Below are 15,034 nucleotides of genomic sequence, written 5' to 3'. Positions count from 1 at the left end.
GTCAGGGTGTGAGCAGGGTCCGGGTCAGAGTCTGAGCAGGGTCAGGGTCAGAGTGTGAGCAGGGTCAGGGTCAGAGTGTGAGCAGAGTCAGGGTCAGAGTGTGAGCAGGATCAGGGTCAGAGTGTGAGCAGAGTCAGGGTCAGAGTGTGAGCAGAGTCAGGGTCAGAATGTGAGCAGGGTCAAGGTCAGTGTGTGAGAAGAGTCAGGGTCAGATGTGAGCTGAGTCAGGGTCAGAATGTGAGCAGGGTCAGGGGTAAGGGTGTGAGCCGGGTCAGGGTCAGAGTGTGAGCAGGGTTAGGGTCAGAGTGTGAGCAGGGTCAGGGTCTGAGTATGAGCAGGGTCAGGGTCAGAGTGTGAGTAGAGTCAGTGTCAGAGTGTGAGCAGGGTCAAGGTCAGTGTGTGAGAAGAGTCAGGGTCAGATGTGAGCAGGGTCAGGGTCAGAGTGTGAGCAGGGTCAGGGTCAGAGTGTGAGCAGAGTCAGGGTCAGAGTGTGAATAGAGTCAGGGTCCGAGTATGAGCAGGGTCAGGGTCAGAGTGTGAGTAGAGTCAGTGTCAGAGTGTGAGCAGGGTCAAGGTCAGTGTGTGAGAAGAGTCATGGTCAGATGTGAGCAGGGTCAGGGTCAGAGTGTGAGCAGAGTCAGGGTCAGAGTGTGAATAGAGTCAGGGTCCGAGTATGAGCAGGGTCAGGGTCAGAGTATGAGTAGAGTCAGTGTCAGAGTGTGAGCTGGTCAAGGTCAGTGTGTGAGAAGAGTCAGGGTCAGATGTGTGCTGAGTCAGGGTCAGAGTGTGAGCAGAGTCAGGGTCAGAGTGTGAGCAGGGTCAGGGTCAGAGTGTGAGCAGGGTCAGGCTCAGGGTGTGAGCAGAGTCAGGGTCAGGGTGTGAGCAGGGTCAGGGTCACAGTGTGAGCAGGGTCAGGGTCAGAGTGTGAGCAGAGTCAGGGTCAGAGTGTGAGCAGGGTCAGGGTCAGAGTGTGAGCAGGTTCAGGGTCAGAGTGTGAGCAGAATCAGGGTCAGAGTGTGAGCAGGGTCAGAGTGTGAGCAGAATCAAGGTCAGAGTGTGAGCAGAGTCAGGGTCAGAGTGTGAGCAGAATCAGGGTCAGAGTGTGAGCAGGGTCAGGGTCAGAGTGTGAGCAGAGTCAGGGTCAGAGTGTGAGCAGAGTCAGGGTCAGAGTGTGAGCAGGGTCAGGGTCAGAGTGTGAGCAGGGTCAGAGTGTGTGCATGGTCAGGGTTAGAGTATGAGCAGGGTCAGGGTCAGGGTGTGAGCAGGGTCAGGGTCAGAGTATGAGTAGAGTCAGTGTCAGAGTGTGAGCTGGTCAAGGTCAGTGTGTGAGAAGAGTCAGGGTCAGATGTGTGCTGAGTCAGGGTCAGAGTGTGAGCAGAGTCAGGGTCAGAGTGTGAGCAGGGTCAGGGTCAGAGTGTGAGCAGGGTCAGGCTCAGGGTGTGAGCAGAGTCAGGGTCAGAGTGTGAGCAGGGTCAGGGTCACAGTGTGAGCAGGGTCAGGGTCAGAGTGTGAGCAGAGTCAGGGTCAGAGTGTGAGCAGGGTCAGGGTCAGAGTGTGAGCAGGTTCAGGGTCAGAGTGTGAGCAGAATCAGGGTCAGAGTGTGAGCAGGGTCAGAGTGTGAGCAGAATCAAGGTCAGAGTGTGAGCAGAGTCAGGGTCAGAGTGTGAGCAGAATCAGGGTCAGAGTGTGAGCAGAGTCAGGGTCAGAGTGTGAGCAGAGTCAGGGTCAGAGTGTGAGCAGGGTCAGGGTCAGAGTGTGAGCAGGGTCAGGGTCAGTGTGTGAGCAGAGTCAGAGTCAGAGTGTGAGCAGAGTCAGGGTCAGAGTGTGAGCAGGGTCAGGGTCAGAGTATGAGCAGGGTCAGGGTCAGAGTATGAGTAGAGTCAGTGTCAGAGTGTGAGCTGGTCAAGGTCAGTGTGTGAGAAGAGTCAGGGTCAGATGTGAGCTGAGTCAGGGTCAGAGTGTGAGCAGGGTCAGGGGTCAGGGTGTGAGCAGGATCAGGGTCAGAGTGTGAGCAGGGTTAGGGTCAGAGTGTGAGCAGGGTCAGGGTCAGAGTGTGAGCAGAGTCAGGGTCAGAGTGTGAGCAGGGTCAGGGTGTGAGCAGGGTCAGGGTCAGAGTCTGAGCAGGGTCAGGGTCAGAGTGTGAGCAGGGTCAGGGTCAGAGTGTGAGCAGAGTCAGGGTCAGAGTGTGAGCAGGATCAGGGTCAGAGTGTGAGCAGAGTCAGGGTCAGAGTGTGAGCAGAGTCAGGGTCAGAATGTGAGCAGGGTCAAGGTCAGTGTGTGAGAAGAGTCAGGGTCAGATGTGAGCTGAGTCAGGGTCAGAATGTGAGCAGGGTCAGGGGTAAGGGTGTGAGCCGGGTCAGGGTCAGAGTGTGAGCAGGGTTAGGGTCAGAGTGTGAGCAGGGTCAGGGTCTGAGTATGAGCAGGGTCAGGGTCAGAGTGTGAGTAGAGTCAGTGTCAGAGTGTGAGCAGGGTCAAGGTCAGTGTGTGAGAAGAGTCATGGTCAGATGTGAGCAGGGTCAGGGTCAGAGTGTGAGCAGGGTCAGGGTCAGAGTGTGAGCAGAGTCAGGGTCAGAGTGTGAATAGAGTCAGGGTCCGAGTATGAGCAGGGTCAGGGTCAGAGTATGAGTAGAGTCAGTGTCAGAGTGTGAGCTGGTCAAGGTCAGTGTGTGAGAAGAGTCAGGGTCAGATGTGTGCTGAGTCAGGGTCAGAGTGTGAGCAGAGTCAGGGTCAGAGTGTGAGCAGGGTCAGGGTCAGAGTGTGAGCAGGGTCAGGCTCAGGGTGTGAGCAGAGTCAGGGTCAGAGTGTGAGCAGGGTCAGGGTCACAGTGTGAGCAGGGTCAGGGTCAGAGTGTGAGCAGAGTCAGGGTCAGAGTGTGAGCAGGGTCAGGGTCAGAGTGTGAGCAGGTTCAGGGTCAGAGTGTGAGCAGAATCAGGGTCAGAGTGTGAGCAGGGTCAGAGTGTGAGCAGAATCAAGGTCAGAGTGTGAGCAGAGTCAGGGTCAGAGTGTGAGCAGAATCAGGGTCAGAGTGTGAGCAGAGTCAGGGTCAGAGTGTGAGCAGAGTCAGGGTCAGAGTGTGAGCAGGGTCAGGGTCAGAGTGTGAGCAGGGTCAGGGTCAGTGTGTGAGCAGAGTCAGAGTCAGAGTGTGAGCAGAGTCAGGGTCAGAGTGTGAGCAGGGTCAGGGTCAGAGTATGAGCAGGGTCAGGGTCAGAGTATGAGTAGAGTCAGTGTCAGAGTGTGAGCTGGTCAAGGTCAGTGTGTGAGAAGAGTCAGGGTCAGATGTGAGCTGAATCAGGGTCAGAGTGTGAGCAGGGTCAGGGGTCAGGGTGTGAGCAGGATCAGGGTCAGAGTGTGAGCAGGGTCAGGGTCAGAGTGTGAGCAGGGTCAGGGTCAGAGTGTGAGCAGAGTCAGGGTCAGAGTGTGAGCAGGGTCAGGGTGTGAGCAGGGTCAGGGTCAGAGTCTGAGCAGGGTCAGGGTCAGAGTGTGAGCAGGGTCAGGGTCAGAGTGTGAGCAGAGTCAGGGTCAGAGTGTGAGCAGGATCAGGGTCAGAGTGTGAGCAGAGTCAGGGTCAGAGTGTGAGCAGAGTCAGGGTCAGAATGTGAGCAGGGTCAAGGTCAGTGTGTGAGAAGAGTCAGGGTCAGATGTGAGCTGAGTCAGGGTCAGAATGTGAGCAGGGTCAGGGGTAAGGGTGTGAGCCGGGTCAGGGTCAGAGTGTGAGCAGGGTAGGGTCAGAGTGTGAGCAGGGTCAGGGTCTGAGTATGAGCAGGGTCAGGGTCAGAGTGTGAATAGAGTCATTGTCAGAGTGTGAGTAGGGTCAAGGTCAGTGTGTGAGAAGAGTCAGGGTCAGATGTGAGCAGGGTCAGGGTCAGAGTGTGAGCAGGGTCAGGGTCAGAGTGTGAGCAGGGTCAGGGTCAGAGTATGAGCAGGGTCAGGGTCAGAGTGTGTGCATGGTCAGGGTCAGAGTATGAGCAGGGTCAGGGTCAGAGTGTGAGCAGAATCAGGGTCAGAGTGTGAGCAGGGTCAGGTTCAGAGTGTGAGCAGGGTCAGGGTCAGAGTGTGAGCAGAGTCAGGGTCAGAGTGTGAGCAGAGTCAGGGTCAGAGTGTGAGCAGGGTCAGGGTCAGAGTGTGAATAGAGTCAGGGTCCAAGTATGAGCAGGGTCAGGGTCAGAGTGTGAGCAGTGTCAGGGTCAGAGTATGAGCAGAGTCAGGGTCAGAGTGTGACTAGAGTCAGGGTCTGAGTATGAGCAGGGTCAGGGTCAGAGTGTGAGCAGAGTCAGGGTCAGAGTGTGAGCAGGGTCAGGGTCAGAGTGTGAGCAGGGTCAGGGTCAGAGTGTGAGCAGAGTCAGGGTCAGCATGTGAGCAGACTCAGGGTCAGAGTGTGAGCAGAGTCAGGGTCAGAGTGTGAGCAGGGTCAGGGTCAGAGTGTGAGCAGAGTCAGGGTCAGAGTGTGAGCAGAGTCAGGGTCAGAGTGTGAGCAGGGTCAGGGTCAGAGTGTGAGCAGGGTCAGAGTGTGTGCATGGTCAGGGTTAGAGTATGAGCAGGGTCAGGGTCAGGGTGTGAGCAGGGTCAGGGTCAGAGTATGAGCAGGGTCAGGGTCAGAGTGTGAGCAGGGTCAGGGTCAGAGTGTGAGCAGGGTCAGGGTCAGAGTATGAGCAGGGTCAGGGTCAGAGTGTGTGCATGGTCAGGGTCAGAGTATGAGCAGGGTCAGGGTCAGAGTGTGATCCGGGTCAGGGTCAGAGTGTGAATAGAGTCAGGGTCCGAGTATGAGCAGGGTCAGGGTCAGAGTGTGAGTAGAGTCAGTGTCAGAGTGTGAGTATGGTCAAGGTCAGTGTGTGAGAAGAGTCAGGGTCAGATGTGAGCTGAGTCAGGGTCAGAGTGTGACCAGGGTCAGGGTCAGAGTGTGTGCATGGTCAGGGTCAGAGTATGAGGAGGGTCAGGGTCAGAGTGTGTGCATGGTCAGGGTCAGAGTATGAGCAGGGTCAGGGTCAGAGTGTGAGCCGGGTCAGGGTCAGAGTAGAGTCAGGGTCAGAGTGTGTGCATGGTCTGGGTCAGAGTGAGCAGGGTCAGTGTCAGAGTGTGAGCTGGGTCAGGGTCAGAGTAGAGTCAGGGTCAGAGTGTGTGCATGGTCAGGGTCAGAGTGTGAGCAGGGTCAGGGTCAGAGTTTGAGTAGAGTCAGTGTCAGAGTGTGAGCAGGGTCAGGGTCAGAGTGTGAGCAGGGTCAGGGTCAGAGTGTGAGCAGAGTCAGGGTCAGAGTGTGAGCAGAGTCAGGGTCAGAGTGTGAGCAGGGTCAGGGTCAGAGTGTGAGCAGGGTCAGAGTGTGTGCATGGTCAGGGTTAGAGTATGAGCAGGGTCAGGGTCAGGGTGTGAGCAGGGTCAGGGTCAGAGTATGAGTAGAGTCAGTGTCAGAGTGTGAGCTGGTCAAGGTCAGTGTGTGAGAAGAGTCAGGGTCAGATGTGTGCTGAGTCAGGGTCAGAGTGTGAGCAGAGTCAGGGTCAGAGTGTGAGCAGGGTCAGGGTCAGAGTGTGAGCAGGGTCAGGCTCAGGGTGTGAGCAGAGTCAGGGTCAGAGTGTGAGCAGGGTCAGGGTCACAGTGTGAGCAGGGTCAGGGTCAGAGTGTGAGCAGAGTCAGGGTCAGAGTGTGAGCAGGGTCAGGGTCAGAGTGTGAGCAGGTTCAGGGTCAGAGTGTGAGCAGAATCAGGGTCAGAGTGTGAGCAGGGTCAGGGTCAGAGTGTGAGCAGAATCAGGGTCAGAGTGTGAGCAGAGTCAGGGTCAGAGTGTGAGCAGAGTCAGGGTCAGAGTGTGAGCAGGGTCAGGGTCAGAGTGTGAGCAGGGTCAGGGTCAGTGTGTGAGCAGAGTCAGAGTCAGAGTGTGAGCAGAGTCAGGGTCAGAGTGTGAGCAGGGTCAGGGTCAGAGTATGAGCAGGGTCAGGGTCAGAGTATGAGTAGAGTCAGTGTCAGAGTGTGAGCTGGTCAAGGTCAGTGTGTGAGAAGAGTCAGGGTCAGATGTGAGCTGAGTCAGGGTCAGAGTGTGAGCAGGGTCAGGGGTCAGGGTGTGAGCAGGATCAGGGTCAGAGTGTGAGCAGGGTCAGGGTCAGAGTGTGAGCAGGGTCAGGGTCAGAGTGTGAGCAGAGTCAGGGTCAGAGTGTGAGCAGGGTCAGGGTGTGAGCAGGGTCAGGGTCAGAGTCTGAGCAGGGTCAGGGTCAGAGTGTGAGCAGGGTCAGGGTCAGAGTGTGAGCAGAGTCAGGGTCAGAGTGTGAGCAGGATCAGGGTCAGAGTGTGAGCAGAGTCAGGGTCAGAGTGTGAGCAGAGTCAGGGTCAGAATGTGAGCAGGGTCAAGGTCAGTGTGTGAGAAGAGTCAGGGTCAGATGTGAGCTGAGTCAGGGTCAGAATGTGAGCAGGGTCAGGGGTAAGGGTGTGAGCCGGGTCAGGGTCAGAGTGTGAGCAGGGTTAGGGTCAGAGTGTGAGCAGGGTCAGGGTCTGAGTATGAGCAGGGTCAGGGTCAGAGTGTGAGTAGAGTCAGTGTCAGAGTGTGAGCAGGGTCAAGGTCAGTGTGTGAGAAGAGTCATGGTCAGATGTGAGCAGGGTCAGGGTCAGAGTGTGAGCAGGGTCAGGGTCAGAGTGTGAGCAGAGTCAGGGTCAGAGTGTGAATAGAGTCAGGGTCCGAGTATGAGCAGGGTCAGGGTCAGAGTATGAGTAGAGTCAGTGTCAGAGTGTGAGCTGGTCAAGGTCAGTGTGTGAGAAGAGTCAGGGTCAGATGTGTGCTGAGTCAGGGTCAGAGTGTGAGCAGAGTCAGGGTCAGAGTGTGAGCAGGGTCAGGGTCAGAGTGTGAGCAGGGTCAGGCTCAGGGTGTGAGCAGAGTCAGGGTCAGAGTGTGAGCAGGGTCAGGGTCACAGTGTGAGCAGGGTCAGGGTCAGAGTGTGAGCAGAGTCAGGGTCAGAGTGTGAGCAGGGTCAGGGTCAGAGTGTGAGCAGGTTCAGGGTCAGAGTGTGAGCAGAATCAGGGTCAGAGTGTGAGCAGGGTCAGAGTGTGAGCAGAATCAAGGTCAGAGTGTGAGCAGAGTCAGGGTCAGAGTGTGAGCAGAATCAGGGTCAGAGTGTGAGCAGAGTCAGGGTCAGAGTGTGAGCAGAGTCAGGGTCAGAGTGTGAGCAGGGTCAGGGTCAGAGTGTGAGCAGGGTCAGGGTCAGTGTGTGAGCAGAGTCAGAGTCAGAGTGTGAGCAGAGTCAGGGTCAGAGTGTGAGCAGGGTCAGGGTCAGAGTATGAGCAGGGTCAGGGTCAGAGTATGAGTAGAGTCAGTGTCAGAGTGTGAGCTGGTCAAGGTCAGTGTGTGAGAAGAGTCAGGGTCAGATGTGAGCTGAGTCAGGGTCAGAGTGTGAGCAGGGTCAGGGGTCAGGGTGTGAGCAGGATCAGGGTCAGAGTGTGAGCAGGGTCAGGGTCAGAGTGTGAGCAGGGTCAGGGTCAGAGTGTGAGCAGAGTCAGGGTCAGAGTGTGAGCAGGGTCAGGGTGTGAGCAGGGTCAGGGTCAGAGTCTGAGCAGGGTCAGGGTCAGAGTGTGAGCAGGGTCAGGGTCAGAGTGTGAGCAGAGTCAGGGTCAGAGTGTGAGCCGGATCAGGGTCAGAGTGTGAGCAGAGTCAGGGTCAAAGTGTGAGCAGAGTCAGGGTCAGAATGTGAGCAGGGTCAAGGTCAGTGTGTGAGAAGAGTCAGGGTCAGATGTGAGCTGAGTCAGGGTCAGAATGTGAGCAGGGTCAGGGGTAAGGGTGTGAGCCGGGTCAGGGTCAGAGTGTGAGCAGGGTAGGGTCAGAGTGTGAGCAGGGTCAGGGTCTGAGTATGAGCAGGGTCAGGGTCAGAGTGTGAATAGAGTCATTGTCAGAGTGTGAGTAGGGTCAAGGTCAGTGTGTGAGAAGAGTCAGGGTCAGATGTGAGCAGGGTCAGGGTCAGAGTGTGAGCTGGGTCAGGGTCAGAGTGTGAGCAGGGTCAGGGTCAGAGTATGAGCAGGGTCAGGGTCAGAGTGTGTGCATGGTCAGGGTCAGAGTATGAGCAGGGTCAGGGTCAGAGTGTGAGCAGAATCAGGGTCAGAGTGTGAGCAGGGTCAGGTTCAGAGTGTGAGCAGGGTCAGGGTCAGAGTGTGAGCAGAGTCAGGGTCAGAGTGTGAGCAGAGTCAGGGTCAGAGTGTGAGCAGGGTCAGGGTCAGAGTGTGAATAGAGTCAGGGTCCAAGTATGAGCAGGGTCAGGGTCAGAGTGTGAGCAGTGTCAGGGTCAGAGTATGAGCAGAGTCAGGGTCAGAGTGTGACTAGAGTCAGGGTCTGAGTATGAGCAGGGTCAGGGTCAGAGTGTGAGCAGAGTCAGGGTCAGAGTGTGAGCAGGGTCAGGGTCAGAGTGTGAGCAGGGTCAGGGTCAGAGTGTGAGCAGAGTCAGGGTCAGCATGTGAGCAGACTCAGGGTCAGAGTGTGAGCAGAGTCAGGGTCAGAGTGTGAGCAGGGTCAGGGTCAGAGTGTGAGCAGATTCAGGGTCAGAGTGTGAGCAGAGTCAGGGTCAGAGTGTGAGCAGGGTCAGGGTCAGAGTGTGAGCAGGGTCAGAGTGTGTGCATGGTCAGGGTTAGAGTATGAGCAGGGTCAGGGTCAGGGTGTGAGCAGGGTCAGGGTCAGAGTATGAGCAGGGTCAGGGTCAGAGTGTGAGCAGGGTCAGGGTCAGAGTGTGAGCAGGGTCAGGGTCAGAGTATGAGCAGGGTCAGGGTCAGAGTGTGTGCATGGTCAGGGTCAGAGTATGAGCAGGGTCAGGGTCAGAGTGTGATCCGGGTCAGGGTCAGAGTGTGAATAGAGTCAGGGTCCGAGTATGAGCAGGGTCAGGGTCAGAGTGTGAGTAGAGTCAGTGTCAGAGTGTGAGTATGGTCAAGGTCAGTGTGTGAGAAGAGTCAGGGTCAGATGTGAGCTGAGTCAGGGTCAGAGTGTGACCAGGGTCAGGGTCAGAGTGTGTGCATGGTCAGGGTCAGAGTATGAGGAGGGTCAGGGTCAGAGTGTGTGCATGGTCAGGGTCAGAGTATGAGCAGGGTCAGGGTCAGAGTGTGAGCCGGGTCAGGGTCAGAGTAGAGTCAGGGTCAGAGTGTGTGCATGGTCTGGGTCAGAGTGAGCAGGGTCAGTGTCAGAGTGTGAGCTGGGTCAGGGTCAGAGTAGAGTCAGGGTCAGAGTGTGTGCATGGTCAGGGTCAGAGTGTGAGCAGGGTCAGGGTCAGAGTTTGAGTAGAGTCAGTGTCAGAGTGTGAGCAGGGTCAGGGTCAGAGTGTGAGCAGGGTCAGGGTCAGGGTCAGAGTGTGAGCAGGGTCAGGGTCGGAGTGTGAGCAGGGTCAGGGTCAGAGTGTGAGCAGGGTCAGGTCAGAGTGTGAGCAGGGTCAGGGGTAGAGTTTGAGCAGGGTCAGGGTCAGAGTGTAATCAGTGTCGGTGTCAGAGTGTAATCAGTGTCAGTGTCAGAGTGTGAGCAGGGTCAGTGTCAGAATGTAACCAGGGTTGGGGTCAGAATGTGAGCAGGGTGAGGGTGAGAAGCTGCTGGGTCAGGGCTTAGGTGGATGAGGCATGACTCTGAATCTGAGAGTCCCACCCTGGGGTTCCCTGGCTACTGTGCTCTCCACCCCTCAAAGGGCTATCCATTTCTGGGTCCTGCACCCCAACAAACCCTGGGAATTAACAACCTGTTAATTCCTTATTAGTTTCAATTTTACACACATTTAAAGCAGGATTGCTATATATTTTTCAGCACTGTCCTAAGTTTAGAAAAGAAAATACATACATCTAACAAATAATGGACATTTAATGTTAAAGGTAGCTGTTACTTCTTAAAAAGTGAATATTATAATTTTCACTTATAACTGAGTATGAAGCCATGAGTATGAAGCCAGCCAAAGTTTGTTTCTGTAAAGCAATGTCCTCCTTGGCAGCGCCTCTTCCCCATCCCAGGTTAGGGTCTGAAAGGAGCTGGTGGGCAGATTTTCCTGGGAAGGTAACTAAGGGAGAAGAGACAGAAGTACCAGAGACTGTTGCCTTATCAAGGTCCTTTAAGCTCTTTTGTTTGTATACACTCTGCCCCCTTTTCTTTCCAATAGTTGCTGTGTGTGTGAAGCATACATTATGCCTTCTTATTAAAACTGTTAATCAAAGGGAAATGCAAACAGAGAGGGAGAAGGAGACAAGATAAGTAGGAGGAGGTTGGGTCAGAACGTCCTCTTCTGGCCATGCTTTTATGCACAGTGCTTTTCTGCCTCAGTTTCCCCCAGGTGCTCAGGGTGTGGAAGGCCTGAGGTCAGATGTTTTTAAATTATAATAATAACAGTAACCTTGTGAAACAGCTTCCCATAACTGAGGCGCCATGCTAACGCTGTAAATATATTAACTCAATTCATTCTCATGACAGCCTTGGAGGCAGGGGCAATCACTTTCCTGACTTAATAGACAAGGTAACTAAAAGCACAGAGAGACTTAATAGGTGGTTAGAGGTCACAGAACAAGTGAGAGGCAGAACTGCATTTTGACCCCTGACAGTCTGGGTCCCTACTATCTCTGATGAACAGTCTTCTAGCTCTAGGTAATTCACTGGTTGTTCCAAGCATTGTCCTCATAATTCTAGGAGGCAAGTACTACAGTTTCTATTTTACAGATGAAGAAGTTTAGGCCCCCCTGGCCATAGAGCCAAGTGGGGTCATCAAAACCTTGGTTGGAACAAATCCTGATACCATGTTATTTTGTTGACATGTTTTAATTGTCTTTGCTTCTTTTAAAAAATCATTTTATTGGAGGGGGGAAGTTTACAGGTTTACATTATAGTACATAAAGTTGCTGACAAGCTGCTACAATCTCTCATCTCTCCATGGTAGGTGTCTGCAAAACACTCGCGCATAGCTGTGTCTTATTTCACCATCAAGCACCAGGACCCCAAAGTCCTCCCTCACCTAGTAAAGGCCATATATGAACATCATATGGCCAACATTATACTTAACGGTGAAAAGCGTAAAGAATTTCCCTTTAAATCTGGAACAAAACAAGGATGCCCACTGTCGCCATTGCTGTTCAACATTGTTCTGGAATCAGGCAAGAAAGAGCTATCCAAGGGTTCACATTGTAAAGGAAGAAGTCAGACCATCTTTTTTTAAATTATTTTTCTTTTTTGTATATTATTATGTGGATGAGGGAGAGAAAGAGACACCAACAGCTCTACTTCACCACTCTTGAAGCTTTCCCCTGTAGGTAGGAGCCAGGGCTTGAACCTGGGTCCTGTGTACTGTAGTGTGTGCTTAACTGGGTGCAGACCTGGCTTTGAGCCACCACTCCCCCACCTGCAGGGGATTCATCAGAAATGGTGAAGCAGGTCTGTGGGTATCTGACTTTCTCTTTCTATCTCCCCCTCCCCCTCCTCTCTCAATTTCTCTGTCCTATCTAATTAGCCAAAAAAAAAAAAAAAAAAAAGGCCACTGATTCATAGTGCCAGTTTCAGTGATAACCCTGGTGTCAGGAAAAAGAAAGAGAAGGAGAAGAGAAGGAGGAGAAGGAGGAGAAGGAGGGGGGGGGGGAGGAAGAGGAACCATAGCAGCTATGGGACTTATATTCAATGGAATACCACTTTGCAATTATAAAAGATATTGTGTTCTACTACCAGTCCACCCTATCATCCAGGGCCCTAGTCAGGAAATCCTGGGATTCCCACATAGACTTGATGGGCCTAGACCTCTGGTAGGTCCCTCGCTCCTCCATCGATGGTCATCTCCATCAGGAACAACATTGTGAAACCACTTGTGGGTCTCTACAGGACCTTGCCCTCAATGTGGAACAATGGTAGGGCTGTCTCTACTCTCTAAAGGGAGGCTGGGTCAATATACTCTGTCACTTGAGGAAGAAAAGTCTTGAAATGAGTGCAACCTAGAATGTTCCTAGCCATGATCATGGAATGTGAGCTCAGACCTACAGGGGCACAGAGGTTACATAGGTTCCTATAGTGAATATGGGTCCCATAACAGTGATGGGGTTTACAGATAATGCTATTTATATACTTTTCCTATATTTGGGAGCTACTCTCTGCCCTGATCCAGCTTTCTAGTTCTATTTCCAACTCTGACACCATCTATCCTGCCTGTTAGCTGTCAGGCTCAGGCTAAAGTTAGTAAAGTCATGGCCCCTTTGACTACACCTAAAATAGACCTGTTATTTTCCAAAATTGAGACCCCAAATCTCATCTGCTATAGTCATGCCTTTAGATTCCTGATTATTAAACAATTTGTTCTGCTTTATATCCTAATGCTTTTTCAGACACCAAGTTGCAGATGCTACCATGATGCCTACCTGACTTCCCTGGGAAGATGGCCTCACCAATGTGTCCTGGAACCCTACTTCTCCAGACCCCCTAGGGAAAGACAGAAACAGGCTGTGGGTATGGATCCACCTGCCAACACCCATGTCCAGCAGAGAAGCAATTATAGAAGCAAGACCTTTCACCTCATAATGGTCCATGCTCCTAGAGGGATAAAGACTAGGAAAGCTTCCAATGAAGGGGATGGGATATGGAACTCTGGTGGTGGGATCATGTGGAATTGTGCCCTTCTTGTACTGTGGTATTGCCATTACTAAATCAGTAATAAAAAAAAAATTGTGTTCTTTGGAACAACATGGATGAGACTTGAGTTGACTGCTTGATAAAGTAAATAAGGAAGTGAAAGGCAACTATGGGATGGCTTCTTCTGTGAACTGTAGAGGAGTGAAACACCTGAACTTATAAAAACAGTAACCTAAGGATCATAAGAAACCCAACACACCCATCCAAAAAGATCTGTGTACACATCTGTACTTAGAAGCACAATTTTTAATAGCCAAATCCTGGAAGCAACCCAGCTGTCCAACAACAGATGAGTGGCTAAGCAAGTTGTGGTATATACACAATGGAATACTACTCAGCTATAAAAAATGGTGACTTCATCATTTTCAGCCATTCTTGAATGGACCTTGAAAAATTCATGTTAAGTGAAATAAGTGAGAAACAGAAAGATGAATATGGGACGGTCTCACTCTCAGGCAGAAGTTGAAAAACAAGATCAGAAGAGAAAACACAAGTAGAACCTGAACTGGAATTGGCATATCGCACCAAAATAAAAGACTCTGGGGTGGGTGGGAGGGGAGAATACAGGTTCAAGAAGGATGACAGAGGAACTAGTGGGGGTTGTATTGTTATATGGAAAACTGAGAAATGTTCTGCATGTACAAACTACTGTATTTACTGTGGAGTGTAAAACATTAATTCCCCAATAAAGAAATAATGAAAAAAAAAAAAAAAAACCAGTAACCTAACTTCAGAATGTCTCTTAAGACCTTGGGAAAATATGGTGGTTATCCTTGGGAGGGAGGAGGCACACACAGAACTTTGATCTTGGATGAAGTGTGTAACTATACTTTATCATCTTGTAAAAAATAAATAAAAGAGTCAAAAAGAACATGAGAGGAAGAAAACAAGAAAAGAGTAAAGTGACATTAGATTCAAGGCAAACATGTGGGCAGATGCAGAACTGGGCAGCAACGTCACCATCAAAAGCAATGATATTAGTCTCACCAGCCTCTTCTTCCTCCTCCTCCCCCTCCTCATTATCCAGATGACAACATTGTCATTATTATCAATATCATCATCAACAGTAATCGCACAACAGCAGTGGCGGCAGCAGCAGTAGCAGCAGCTGGTCTAACAGTCACTGTCTGGGTGTTGTAGTTCCTGTTATGTGTGAGGCTGAAAGCTTTGCCTAGATTGTCCCCTTTTATTGTCACCCTCAACCATCAACACAGAGCTTATCATTGTTTCCAAATAAACAAAGGAAGTCTTGGGAATTCACAGAGGCCGAACTAACTGGCATAAGGTCCCATAGGACAGAGCTGGATTTAACTCAAGACAGCATTCAACTCAGGCCTCAATCATCACACAGTCTTCTAGAATTTTCCATCAGTGGCAAATGAGCAAAGAGAAGCAAAGTAATTATTACTTATTTTTGAGTGACCATTGCCAACCCCAGAATCTTTTATCAGTTTCAAGTTCTATTCCTACTGTAGCCTAGGAAAAGCAAGGGGATTTTCTGTTTCTTTTTTTTTTTTTCTCCAGGATTATTGCTGGGGCTCAAATCCACTGCTCCTGGCAGCCATCTCCACCCCCCCCACCACCATTTTATTGGCTAGGACAAAGAGAACTTGAGAGAGGAAGAGAGAGAGAGAGAGAGAGAGAGACAGAGACCTGCAGACCTGCTTTGCCACCTTTGAAGGGTTCCAGTGCTGGTGGGGAGCCGGAAACTTGAACCTGGAATCTTGCGCGGGTGGGTCCTTGGGCTTTAGTACTATGTGTGCTTAACCTGGTGCCCCACCGCCTAGCCCTGAGGAAGAAGTTCTCTATGGAAGAGACATAATTCCCTGGGACCCCTGCCTTCTCCTGCCTCCCCGCCCCCCCTCACCCTGACACACACACACACACACACACACACACACACACACACACACACACACACACACACACACACACACACACGAGGGATTCAATCAGCTCTGTTTTGAGCATGCCCGAGGAGCTCTTGAGCAAAGCACACCTTTGCTACTCCGTTTCCTAAGTAACAAAATGAGCCAAGAATGTGCCTGATGATCCAAGAAGATAGTAAACCTCAGAGGAGCTCTGGAGGCTGGAAAGTGCTGCCCAGGTGCAGGCTTTGCCTGAGAGTGTGAGAGAGCAGAGAGGGTGAGGTGAATCTTCACTGAGCAGTTGAGGGGCTTGCGAATTAATCAATCATTTCAGAGAACTAGCTTTTTGTTTCATTGATTTTGCTCTGCTGTTTTCCTACTTTTGGTTTCATTGACTTTCCCTCTTATTTTTACTATGTTCTTCTATCTTGCTTTCAGTTTATTTACTCTTTCACCCTAGGTTCTTGAGATGAAGCTTGACTACTGATTTGAGTCCTCACTCTCTTTTTACCTAAGGATTTAGGGCTATAAAATTCCCTCTCAACACTGCTTTAGCTGTGTCATATATGTATGTGCCGTATGTAT

General features: G+C 51.7%; 1 long non-coding RNA gene across 1 annotated transcript in view; it reads left to right on the top strand.

Annotated features, from left to right (window-relative positions):
• LOC132539865 (uncharacterized) overlaps window positions 1–11,062 on the top strand; it is a 47,711-nt gene extending 36,649 nt beyond the window's left edge. Inside the window, exon 3 of the long non-coding RNA XR_009551132.1 lies at window positions 10,852–11,062. This is a non-coding gene — a long non-coding RNA (uncharacterized LOC132539865). The remainder of the gene's footprint in view (window positions 1–10,851) is intronic.
• Window positions 11,063–15,034: the final 3,972 nt, after the last annotated feature.

This window comes from Erinaceus europaeus, chromosome 8 (assembly GCF_950295315.1).
Source record: "Erinaceus europaeus chromosome 8, mEriEur2.1, whole genome shotgun sequence".
Classification (NCBI taxonomy): Eukaryota; Metazoa; Chordata; class Mammalia; order Eulipotyphla; family Erinaceidae; genus Erinaceus; species Erinaceus europaeus.
Note: the sequence above shows the minus strand (reverse complement) of the source record. Positions and strands in the feature narration are given on the sequence as shown.